Source organism: Haliotis cracherodii, unplaced genomic scaffold (assembly GCF_022045235.1).
Source record: "Haliotis cracherodii isolate W230 unplaced genomic scaffold, xgHalCrac1.p SCAF_16, whole genome shotgun sequence".
NCBI lineage: Eukaryota > Metazoa > Mollusca > Gastropoda > Lepetellida > Haliotidae > Haliotis > Haliotis cracherodii.
Window position 1 is genome coordinate 25,310,010 of NW_027266271.1, and position 13,817 is coordinate 25,323,826.

Below are 13,817 nucleotides of genomic sequence, written 5' to 3' on the forward strand. Positions count from 1 at the left end.
AGTGTGCACATGGCAACTATACCATTTTGCTTGTTAATTGTTGTTTTTCAAACATACAGAATTTCAAAACATTTTTTTTTAAAATAACAGAATATTTTTTTCAATAGATGAAACTCATATCTGATACACCTATGTATTACGGCTGTTGTTTTTATATGCTACTGCATTTGTCTTTGTGTCCAAACATATTGAATCTTCAGGCAATCTCAAACCAGTAACATGACATAGTTCTTCCAAGCACGATGTTGAAAACTAACAGTCAGTACAGCATTTGTCTTTGTGTCCAAACATATGGAATCTTCAGGCAGTTTCAAACCAGTAACATGACATAGTTCTTCCAAGCATGGTGTTGAAAACTAACAGTCAGTACAGCATTTGTCTTTGTGTCCAAACATATGGAATCTTCAGGCAGTTTCAAACCAGTAACATGACATAGTTCTTCCAAGCATGGTGTTGAAAACTAACAGTCAGTACAGCATTTGTCTTTGTGTTCAAACATATGGAATCTTCAGGCAGTTTCAAACCAGTAACATGACATAGTTCTTTCATGCACGATGTTGAAAACTAACGGTCAGTGTCTTAAGCTGGTTAAGTTATACATTTTGTGTTTCTATTATGGGATGCTGCAATGATGATATTAGCCAATCTCAATTACTTTCATCTCATTGCTGCCATTATCTTCATGTTCCAATTATGGAGGACATCAGCTACTGATCAGCTGAACAAGTTCCCTCAGTTCGCATGAAACATTATCTCCACTTCTCACGTTGGTTAACTATTTCATGCATTATAACAAGTACCAAGTTATGAAAATTGAAGGTGCAACCAACATCTGGTTTAAACATCAAATGTTCCAAGATGCTTGTGCCTGTGCAAGTAATCGTATGAACTGCCATTAAACCCAGGGAAAACCATTAATCCCCCTTTAAAGACCACGGTTCACTTGCTTTATGTCATTGGATAAAACATGATCAAGACGTTTTTCTTTTAAGCTTGCTTCTGAGAGCCATTTGGAAGCCATTTCTCAAAGCAGGGAGCTAGCACAAGCTTCTTTAAAATTGGGAGCAGTCTGATGGTAAACTCTTTTTTTTCAGGTTTTGAATTAGGCGTAGGTATTTTTTAAAACTGAATACTTCTATTTATGTTATAGACCTGTCATTTGCTTGCCGGGGTAGGTCTTTTTATGTGTTTTTTTTCTCTGTAAATGTCAATGACATTACTACAGATGAATCATGGGTAGTTTGATTCACTGGGGGTGGCAAAAAACATCCAGTTTGGGGTTATCACTGATAGTGTCAGATGGGTCAGATGCATTGGCTTTGTTAACTGCGTCTGGCACCTCTATTTGAAATACTGGATATGATATAAAACGTCAAAGTAAGAGAATAAGCGGTCTCGATTATCCAGCGAAACAGATTCCGTTGGGCGCAGAAGGCAAAACAGTTGAGAAACAATTATGAGTGGATCACTGAAAATCTGTTTTAGGCTGTTTTTTCACCACTTAGGAAGTCTGAGTTGAAGATATTTAGTTTTTAAGAAATGCGGGCCTGTAACTTTCAAGTCCGGCTAGTTGCAGTTTTGAATCAGCATCCCACAGCATGCTGGGACTTAAGATGATTGCTACAATTCGTTCCATGTAAATGCTTCACCTCAGCAATGTGAAATGCAACACAAGATGCAGTCCATGAGCTGCATGTGCCAGTAGCGAGGTGGAGGGAGTTTATGAGCTGCATGGGTGTGGTGAACATGAATGTTCTGATCGTTAAAACCTGTACACCACGCTGAAGACACATGTAACACATTTATCATTACGTTCACACGTTACAAACAGTTATTATTAGGGAAATGTTTGTGTGTGACAGTAACACCTATCTTGAGACCTCAGCCATCAGACACTAAGTATGGTTAAGTGCGGTTTTGGTCAATGGTGACGTGACAAGCCAGTGACGTCCAATGTTATAACAATATGATATCTGTACAGGCTGACCAACAGACTTTGATGAGTTTTAACAAAGCTGATCTTTTAACGAGTGGGGCGGTCGGGTAGCCTAGTGGTTAAAGCGTTCGCTCGTCACGCCGAAGACCCGGGTTCGATTCCGGACATGGGTACAATGTGTGAAGCCTATTTCTGGTGTCCCGCCATGATATTGCTGGAATATTGCTAAAAACGGCGTAAAACCAAACTCACTCACTCACTCACTCACTCACTCTTTTAAAGAGTAATGAAAATAAGTTGTCCAACCCTCTAGTCCTCTTTAGGGTAGATATATGATGCCCCCTTTATATATGATCCCTTACTTGTTCAATCAGTATATATCAATGTGTTTTTATGTTTATGAGGTGTTACAGATTATCTGTTGTATGAATAACATGGTGTTGGTACATTGTTTAACTCTGTAACCATCAACATGAGTGGCAAAAAGATGGGAAAACTTAGGTAAAGAAGAGAGATTACTTTTGTAGTCAGTGCAGGTGTATTGAGGATAATGTACCCATGCTTTGTACATGTGATAACATTTGTTGACAAGTCGCTGTGCAGAGTTGCATCCCTTTGGCATGCCAGGAACCTATGATTATGGGTTTGAGTACTGTCTTCACCCGGATTCTGTTTCTAGCTTTGTCAGCACCATGTTGAGGCTTTTGGTTAACATCAAAGACTTCCATAACTTGGGGCGTTCATCACAGATCAAACTGACATGCTGTGATATAACTAAAATAATGCACGCAGTGGTATTAAATCAATTGCTTGCTCACTCACTCACTCACTCACTCACTCACTCACTCACTAGGTCGCTAACACATGTAAGCATGAATGCATGCGCGAATACACACACACACACACACACACACACACACACACACACACACACACACACACACACACACACACACACACTCTGTGAAAAAGTTCAATAATACCCTTGATAAGACGAAGGGCATAGGTAAGATAAGATGGTTACTGCAAAGAACATCCCCCATTTGAGGCAGATTGTAAAACTTGCCCCACTACAATGACAAAAACAATAACAAACAAGAATAAATTAAATAAGTAATATTGAAAGCTGATGTACATGATAAGGTCACATTACCAGTGTTGTAGAGGTATGTATTATATCATGAAAAATCGAATTAACAGGAGCAGATAATATTGGTAGTTTGGGACATTATTTGACATTATGAAAAGGAATTTTACATCATTCATCATGTTCTTGAAAGGATCATAGTAATTATTTAGGTTTTAAAAAAATTCATTTCTGTTGATTTCATAAGATAAGATAATATAAGATATGATTTATTGCAGAAAGCATTCCATACCGGAACAGATGCAATCTTTTAAATGACAAAACATTATACATACATCCATAACATACATACATACACACGCACATGCACACGCACACATACACAAGAATCATTTAATAAATATAAATATTACAGATTTGATGATGTTATACGTAAATTGGTCAACAGGTGTTCATTGCTTGAAATTATAGATATGGAAACAAATGCAATTGATGTCGATGTCTTTATTATTTGAGAGGATGTAGTGAAATAATTTGTTCTCATGATTATGGACATTTACATTTTGTGTGGATAATTTTCCAAAGAGTATATTTCTTTTTTGAGTGTGTTTGATACAGTGAAGTAGGTAGTGTTTTTCGTTATCAATGGTTGAACATGTGGAGCATAGCCTCTGATGTAGTGGGATGAGTGGCTTTGTTAGTATTTGCAGATCTGTGAGCTTTGTCATCTTGTAACATACATTGCATTGGGGAGTTTGTCCATCATGAACATAACAGATTATATTTTGATAAAGATACATTTTTCAGTAGGATTAGCATATTGTAGGTCCCAAGCCTTTTTGTGTATCTATATGACCAGATGTGAAGAAGTAGTGAGAGACCTCCCCTACAGTTTATATTGGGGTGACTTGTTAGCAGCAGAATAAATACAAGTCCATCACAAACCTCAACCTTTAGGGTCTGCATTCTGTCAGCCTTATCACATTTAATTATACTTCCAGTGTCTTTGGGTATTTGCCTCCTCATTTGCTGCTATGAGGGCAGGTTTCTGTGGCATGTTCGGAATATGACATTTTAATGCCATCTTCCTGCCAACAAGCTCTGCTGGAAACATTGGTGTTGCTGGAAATGTTAGCAATACCCTTTCATAACAGATTATACTGCATCATGACTATACTACCCAACATTTGTAAGGACCAAAATAGTCATCTTTAGTCAAAGGTGTGGTCCTTTGCAAATGTTGAGTGGTATAGATGTTTGATTATTGATGATGAAACACACAACCTACTTCAATATACCAAACACAGTCAAGAAAGAACTTTTTGAAAAATTATTTCATGACATCTTCTCAAATAATGACATCACATCAATTTCGTATGTTTCCATTATTATTTCAAGCAATAAATACTCACTGGTCATAATCAACAGACATACAAAAAACAACCAACTCCGTTACATCAGAGACGATGCTCTACATGTTCAACCATTGATGATGAAAAACACTACCTATTTCACTGTACCAAACACAGTCTGGAAAGAAATATACTTTTTTGAAAAATTAACCCCTCTAAATGTAAATGTCCATAATAATGAAAATATTATCTCATCCTATCTTGGATTTGAGGGTATTGTTATGATTCGTTCAAAATGAATGGCATATATTGAGTGAGATTGAATGTGATCAAGTACCGTATTTTCTTGAGTATAGTGCGCACTTTTTTTCCAAAAAACACAGCTGTGTAGAAGGGGGTGCGCATTATACATGAATTATGAGTTTGGATGTTTTTTTCCCCCATGGAAAGACATTACCGTGAGCACGAAACACCGGAAATACCATGTCAACAAATCCATACTGAAGTACGCAAAATAATTATGTAATTACACTGTCTGTCTATAAAAAGTGTTCTTTGTATTTCTGGACTTATGTTTGTAACTTACTTTATTAATTTTATTCAAAATTCCTTATAATATTATTTTTATTAATTTCGGCGAAATCGTGTGTGAAGCGATCGGAAGATCGCACAACTCACCGTTATTAACAGCAACCACAGTCAGAATACCGCTATTGACGCCTTGAAACGAACTTTAGTTGACTGAGAATGGATACATATATCATAAATGACATACTTTGACTCGTTAAAAGTCATATTTGTGTTTGTTTGACGATTTTATGTCAACATGAAATTCTCGCGCTCACGTGATCCCGTGCGCGTGAGCCTTGACGGTGACTGGTCAGACATGTTCCATGTAAAAAATAATACCCGGGAATAGCGATCAGCTGCTTCGCTTAGGGTTATTATTATTTTAAATATGTTTAGTAAAGGCTGCATTTAATTAAGAAAATAATGGAATATATTATTCCTGATAAATAAAATAGTTTGAGATACAATTGTTGCCGATCCTTGCATTAAAAATCCTATAAAGTTATATCATTGGGTGTGTCTTGACCGAATCACCGGTCGATTCCAAGAAAACGTGTGTACAGCTGATTGCTGTTTCCGGCTTAGTTTACGAGAAAATACACAAGGTAATCTTAATCCCTAGATATAAAACAATGCCTAGCAGAACAATCAATACTATTTAAACGGTAAATAAACATGTCTGGTGATTTTTTATCTCAAATTTCGAATTTGTACTGACGGAAGTTTCTCAGCACCCGTTCGTTTGCCGGACTTCGCTGAAAGGGTACGGTGTAAAAACATTTCTGCGCATAATATTGAAATTTCTTTTTTTCCAAAATATTGAACCCGCTAGAGGGGGGTGCGCATTATACATGGGTGCGCACTATACACAAGAAAATACGGTAAGCAGAAAGCGCTATTGACCCTGTTAATTGTAAAACAAGGATCAATCATCGTCAGAACCTTTAATATATTTGTCTGTAAGACCATTAACCCCATTTGTAATATGAAAATCAGTCATTTACATTTGTGTCAGTTCATGACAGTGTGAAAAGATCAAGATTGATGATTTCCTGATGAATACATGCATTGTTAATTGTCCTGTAACAATAATGACAGTTAGAAACCCAAAGGCTGTTTCCAAATAATTAGGAGGTGAAATGGGTTTTGTACTGCTTATACTAGTCCGGAATCATGCCGATTTATAGTGCTAGCCCACTGAGATACTTTGCCGCAGTTCACCATGAATACCCCACTCAGATGACTCCGAGCCGACATTTCGGAGGTCCGAATGTAACAGGGTGTTTTCTTATGGTATATTCTAAACAACTCCCACTGTTTGTTTATCTCTTAAATACAATACAATACTCGGTCACATGCTTCATGATTTTTTAGCGCTCAGCACTTGTACCATCATTTCAGTATAGGAACTCCATATTTATTTGGAACTTATGGCCTCTGAGCACATGCAATCTTACATTGACTCTCCTGGACCCCCAAAAGGAATAAGCCTGGATCAATTTTCCCCAAGTTAATTCATATATCTTCAGCTTTGATGCATGTTTTATTAATAAGTTTGAGCCACTGATCACAGTCGCTTCTGAAAAGTTATCAATACAAGGTATAAATGATTCTGTGAGGTATTTGAATGTCATGAACTGTAGGAATTATCTCTGAGTCAGCAAAAACATTTGCCTCCTAATCTGCGGAGTGGAAAGAGTTATCAAGGCTCCATGTTTTATTACAGAGGCTTGTTTGGGAACTCGGCAGCGTACATGTTGTCTTGCAGGTACAGAGGAGGAGGCTAATGGACGTATGCATTGGCTTGGAGCATTAGCTCAACTGAGTTTTTATACCTATGGATTTGTGTCATAACATTCGCAATTTCAGATGATGAAAAAAACAGGATATGAATTATGTTTGCATGGTCTCTCAGGAGACTAAGTCTAATTTCTTCAATTTTATAGCCTATCCTTGGATTCCAGGATAGAACTTGAATATCTAATGTTTGAATTCAGCTTTGACTTTCTGAAAGGGTCATGCACTTTGTAATACCGGGATTTGAAGTATCTAACACTGCTCACAATTGGAAGATGCTCATTAATTAAGTAGGTAAGACTAGGCAGTGCTACTGGTCACACTTCATTTGTCTGATGATTGGCACGTCTGACAATTGGGGCGTCTGACAATTGGGGCATCTGACAGTTGGGAGTGAACCATTCTTTGTTGTAAACTGGTTGTATGAAAGTGAGGTTGTGATTTAAGCTTATCTGGCCTTAACTATGCGACATGACTATGCTATTGTTTTCACTTACTAACAACCTGCCCCGTGAAGGTCCGGGTTAGAATTGGTCATCAACAACCAATGCTTGTCTTAAGAGACAACTAGCTGGATCTGGTCGTCTGGCTCTCTGAATTGGTTGATGCATGTCATCGTACCCCAATTGCTTAGAACTATTCTAATGTATCCCAACGGTGTAGATCAATGCTCATGATGTCAATCACTGGGTTGTCTAGTCCCGACTCGGTTATTTACAGACCACCGTCTTATAGCTGGAATATTGCTAAATGCAGCGTTAAACAACAAACTAACAAACAAGAAAACAAAACTAACAACACTTTTGATTCTAACAGGGCCTAATTTGGGATTGTTTTGTCATACTTCTCTTTCAAAACATGCAATTTGTTTTCCCATCCTCAAGTGGACCAAATAATTCCATACATCATACATTTAGAATGCCTGTGTTTTATTTAGGGTTTATCATACATTTAGAATGCCTGTGTTTTATTGAGGGTTTATCATACATTTAGAATGCCTGTGTTTTATTGAGGGTTTATCATACATTTAGAATGCCTGTATTTTATTGAGGGTTTATCATACATTTAGAATGCCTATATTTTATTGAGGGTTTATCATACATTTAGAATGCCTGTATTTTATTGAGGGTTTATCATACATTTAGAATGCCTGTATTTTATTGAGGGTTTATCATACATTTAGAATGCCTGTATTTTATTGAGGGTTTATCATACATTTAGAATGCCTGTGTTTTATTTAGGGTTTATCATACATTTAGAATGCCTGTATTATATTGAGGGTTTATCATACATTTAGAAGGCCTGTATTTTATTGAGGGTTTATCATACATTTAGAAGGCCTATATTTTATTTAGGGTTTATCATACATTTAGAAGGCCTATATTTTATTGAGGGTTTAAAGACATTTTTGTAAAAATCATTTTACTTTAAGTTTTCAAGCGTCAGATAATAACTTCGGATTAAAACTTTTGTCATTTATTCAATAAATGGCTTCTGTGTTGAACTGTGATTTTATGAGATCAAGATACAGACAATCACATTCAGGTGCCAAAATGGCAGAATATATATAAAAAATGGTCATTTAACTGAACTATGGAAAAGATTAACTAACATTTCCAATCCAATATATTTTCTCATTGTTCAAAGCAGATCTTTACAAGGTGATCGTGATATTGTTTTCTCTATTTTGTTTGAAAAGATAATATATTTTTATAAGTTTTCAAAGGTATCGATCTCTTGTCACGGTTTCAGTTTAACATTATGATTTACTCCTTTAGATCTGATACCAGTCTGTGATTCAAATTTTTTATTTATATTATTTATTTACCATGTTTACAAGTTAAACATTTGCGAATGTCAATCATAATAATTGCAATTGGACCGTTCACCAATCACTATTTTGAAAAAAATTAATCAATTGTATTGAAACAAATCAGCCATATTCTTCCTTCTTTGAGCTCAACAAGTTAAATATTTACTGTAATTCACTGAATAACATTTTCTTTAAGGAAGCAAAACAAAGGTTCTTCGTACAATAACGAGTGGAAAGAATGTGGACAATAGTTACAGTGTCTTCACTGGCACACTTAGACCTCAAGGGAGCCATGGCTGTCAGCCAGCAGGTCAGGGGTCGGCTGAATGTCATTATGAGGACAAACAGGCTTGTGTTAATTGGTCGTAACCATAATTAGGCCAGGACAGAGTAACCAGCGTAAACATCTCTTGGAATGTTGTTGTCTTGTGGGAGGCTGCAGTGCCTCTGATAATGTCTTTACTGCTGGACATTCCATGGTTCAGTACCAACGCGGTGCCTGACACATTTCATGCTGATAGGAATGTGATTCTCTGTAGGGTATGTTAACTTCTGAATGACATGCTTCATTATGAAAGCATGTGTGTTGATAGGGGAAGGCAGTATTGTACCATTAAACATGGGTGCCGATATGGAACATCAGAGATGCAAGAGTTCTTTTGTTTTTTTCTCATCTGAGTTCTATAAAATATGGGAAAATTAGTACCCAGATGTGACAGTTATTACCTAGCTCTGTGTGAAGTTATTTGGCATGTGAACAATGGAACTATGTATAACTAAGACCGATATTGGCATGCTCATGAAATGTGTCGTAATTGATGGTTACCAGCATGTTGCAATGTTTGAGGATGGGTGTGTTCAGTGTTAAACTATTTATTTTTTAGGTGTTAAAAAATGTAATAAATTATTTCGAAGCTGAAATGTCTTTGAGGAATAAACAAAATAAAAGGCACATACGCAAAAAAATAAAATTTGAAATACAAACAGGATATTTCACCAATATACAAGGGTTGTATTATGATAAGATTAATACCTACAAATTTCCCATATTGTATCAAAATCATACATTAAAAGTTAAGAAATAAACATCATGTGAATTGGTGTATGATGTGCGTGCGTGAGTGCATGCATGCGTGTGTGTGTGTGTATAAGAATAATAATTACATAACATCCACAGTTCAGGATACAAAGCATGAACATGACAAGTTTTGAATGAAGCAAAATGGTATAGTGCATGGGTTATACACTTTTGAAATATACAGTGTAACAGAAGACCAATATATATATCATCATGTATGTATGTATGATGATATGTATGATATTGCCAATTTATATTGCAGTGTCATGTGATACGACACCAGGCATGAGGTATATGATGCTGACACCATAGTGGTATATCCTTGCTTACACACTTGATGGAGGGAGAGCCTATTTATAACATAAGAAACTATCCAGTCCTGATCTTTGTTGCTGACAAAGCTAGTCATATCTTAACACAGTCTGTGTTAGATGGAAGGCCCATATTCACTTTGTTTACCTTCAGAAAGTGTAAATCATGGACATCAATCAGAGTTAAGGACAGAACCCATCAGTCTTGTGAGATTATTGGAGCTACAGCCCAGCAGGCTAGGTTTTGATAAGGTCTCAGCTTTGTAGGACTTTTCCTGAACTATTTCTTACTTTATCTATGGCAGTGGAGATGAAAGGGGAGCATCGAGTTGCATGGAAGGTTTATAAGCCCTTCTAGTTCAACAGGGATCTTCAGGGTTAATTCCATCTTGACTTGATGAAAACTTTGACTTTGCAATAATAATTGGCAGAGATGGGCGTGAAATGTTATCGGGGAGCTGTTAGGCTATGGTTGGTGAATCTGAGTGACAGATCCTGTATCAAGACCCTTATCCACCCTCACTGACTAAAAATGTGTTTGTGAAACTCAATATCCCTACACCACTGTATTTGTCATATTTTTGTGAGATTGTGGAGTTTCAACTAACAGTAAAAAGTGTGTGAAAATGTCTTATCGCTGGACAAGGTTGCAGACCTCAGCAGTTCCTTCCTGACTTGTGCCCCTGGTTTATGGATCCGACTCTCAATCCATGGGCAACAAACAGGATAAATGTTTAACTTGTAAAGTTTATGTTTTTGATTTATTGGGACAAATAAATTCTCCTTTTGACACATGTCCATTTTGCAGTTCTTACATGACATCTGTTTTGGGACATCTTTCATGGCCATGAACATGAGAGAAACCGGAGTGTCGTATGTTAGATTTGTGTTCTCTTATTTCCCAAAGTTCGTGTAACAGAGTACTGGAGCCTCCTTAAGTCATCTTAAAGATGAAACAATACTAATGGTTATGGTTATATTATTCCGATCTGAGATCCATGTTTCCTTTAGACACAGTTATGGGAGAAGTGTAAACATCTTGTGTTCACTGCAGACAGTTATGTGACAGAATTCTTAATGTCTTGTGTTCACTGTAGACAGTTGTATGACAGAATTGTTAATGTCTTGTGTTCACTGTAGACAGTTGTATGACAGAATTGTTAATGTCTTATGTTCACAATAGACAGTTGTATGACAAAACTCTTAATATCTTGTGTTCACAACAGTCAATCGTATGACAGAATTGTAAATGTCTAGTGTTCACAACAGTAAGTTGTGTGACAGAATTGTGAATGTCTTGTGTTCACTGCAGACAGTTGTATGAAAGAATTCTTAACGTCTTGTGTTCACAATAGACCATTGTGTGACAGATTTGTTAACGTCTTGTGTTCACACCAGACAGTTGGGTAAAAATTGTTGACCGAGAGGAGTATGACTGAATTATTGACATCACTTGTTCATCCGACAGGTGTATGCCATCCGTTGTATAGCTGATGTACTAGTACGACTAAATTGCCTATCTTATTTGAATAATTGTTTGTTTCTGGCATGTTTCTGTAAAGCTGATTGTATCTAACTAAACAGGGTCAATAAAAGCAACAAAAGACTTTCCATAATCATAAGAAATCTCGGCTAAAAGCAGTGCCTATTGTAGGAATCTGACTATATCAAAAGCATGTGTTTTTGAATGACTATCAGCTATTGATGGTACCAGGTGTTCATGTAAAGGTGGGGCCATCCTGGCCACTAGGGGCACCTGTCAACTCATGTCCTTGTGTATTTAGTTGGTTGGTGGTTGGTAGAGATAATGCTGGTGTCCTCTTCTTTGTTCGTCCATGATGGACAGGCAGAAGATAGGCCTGAATGGTCTACACAGGTAAGATCAATATCTTGTATCTCTAGGGCCTGTACATGTTGATAAGAGAGTTCAGCCAATCATGCCCGGTTTGTGTGTGTGTTTGTTGTTCAACACCTCACTCAGCAATATTCATCCTGTAAACAACAATATAGCTGTACCAGACAATCCAGTGGTTGATATCATGAGCAACAATGTACACCATCAAGGTATGATGACATGACATCACCCATCACTGAGCCAGACCGACGGACCCATGAAGTCGCCTCATACCTCAAGCATAGCTTGCTGAGGATCTATTCTAACCAGTGTCTGAAATAACTGCTAGCCCACCTGCTCGTGACTTGTAACTTTTCTGTAAGGCTGCATATATATATTCCTCTACCTGCCCGACAGACTGGCAGATAATCTTATGACTACTTATGTATTCAGTTTTATTATAATTCCTCGTAGATTCTCAAAAGATTATAAATATTTGTTTACAAGAAATAGATGATTACTAATTAATAGGTAGTATGTTTCAACTGCTTCGTTAGATTATGAGATGTAAGTTTTGCCATTTCTGGGCATATTGGTTAAATTGATTATTTTTTTTAGCAATAAAACTTTCCAAACAAATTGTGTCTTTTAGTAGTGTCTTTTAGAATCCCGCAAGTTAGTCACCTCTTACAAGTAGCAATGGGTGCTGGGGATACATTCCACCTGAGTTCCCATGGGCATCCACAGTTTGTGAATAGGCACACAGTTCACTGGCGTATTTTATTCGTAAAACAAAGACCATATTTGTCTGCATTAAAAAGAAGTATTTCTTAAGAAAAGATACTATTTATTGCAATACATTCTATTAACGAAGAGACGCAATGTAAAACACAGCTACAATTTGAACGTAACAAGAGCAGTACATCAGTACAACGACTTAGGAAACTGAGAAAAACATGCTGATTATTATGTACATAATTCTGCAAATAAACAGAGCCATAATAAACCTTTATATTTTGTGTCCCAGAAAAGTTTAGGTTACAAAATCAACATCGATTTTAAATTTACTGTGAAATTCCTGATGTAACCAAAGATCAGATAAGATATTTATTGTGTAACATTCCATGAAGAAACAGTGGCAAAGTTCTACCAACTACAAATTGTCTACAATTTCCGCAAGAGACTAAACATAGTTTGGTGTAGAACAGACCAACACAGCTGATTTGTTGAAAGCTCTTACATACATAGATACACAATGAAGTCCTACATGTGTCTTTGATACAGAGGCAATCGTGGTAGTGTGTTGTCCTGCATCCGAAAACCCGGCTGGTGATATGTTTCCGTCAATGTACACATGTAAAAACAAGCCTGAGGCTTTTTAAGGAAGCATTAAACTTTAGAACTCTTGGATTACAGGTCTTGAAGGGGTTGTATCATGTCCTTGTTTATTTACAGAGCAGCATTACCATACTGCTGAGTTCCCAAGAGACCGGAACCCTGCCGGAATATTCTGTGAGATACACACATCCTGGGAATCTGTGAAGAACTCATGGACACTGTGCAATGTTGAACAAAATACATATATGGATGTACCAAGTCAGCGTGGTAAGTAGGATAGACTTTCTGGTGTACTGGACCATTCCACAAAGTGGCGATCTTAGCGCTTGACCATTGCACAAAGTGGCGATCTTAGCACTGGACCATTGCACAAAGTGACGATCTTAGCACTGGACCATTGCACAAATGGGCGATCTTAGCACTGGACCATTGCACAAATGGGCGATCTTAGCACTGGACCATTGCACAAATGGGCGATCTTAGCACTGGACCATTGCACAAATGGGCGATCTTAGCACTGGACCATTGCACAAAGTGGCGATCTTAGTACTGGACCATTGCACAAAGTGGCGATCTTAGTACTGGACCATTGCACAAATGGGCGATCTTAGCACTGGACCATTGCACAAAGTGGCGATCTTAGTACTGGACCATTGCACAATGGGGCGATCTTAGCACTGGACCATTGCACAAAGTGGCGA

The 13,817-nt window shown here is 37.2% G+C and overlaps 1 protein-coding gene across 2 annotated transcripts in view; it reads left to right on the forward strand.

The window, feature by feature from the left end:
- Positions 1-13,817, forward strand: part of LOC139463997 (zinc finger protein GLI4-like) — a 142,911-nt gene that overhangs the window by 12,028 nt on the left and 117,066 nt on the right. For both annotated transcript variants that reach the window (XM_071245484.1, XM_071245488.1), the window contains exon 2: positions 13,234-13,383. The gene's annotated coding sequence lies outside the window, so the exon portion shown is untranslated. The remainder of the gene's footprint in view (positions 1-13,233; positions 13,384-13,817) is intronic.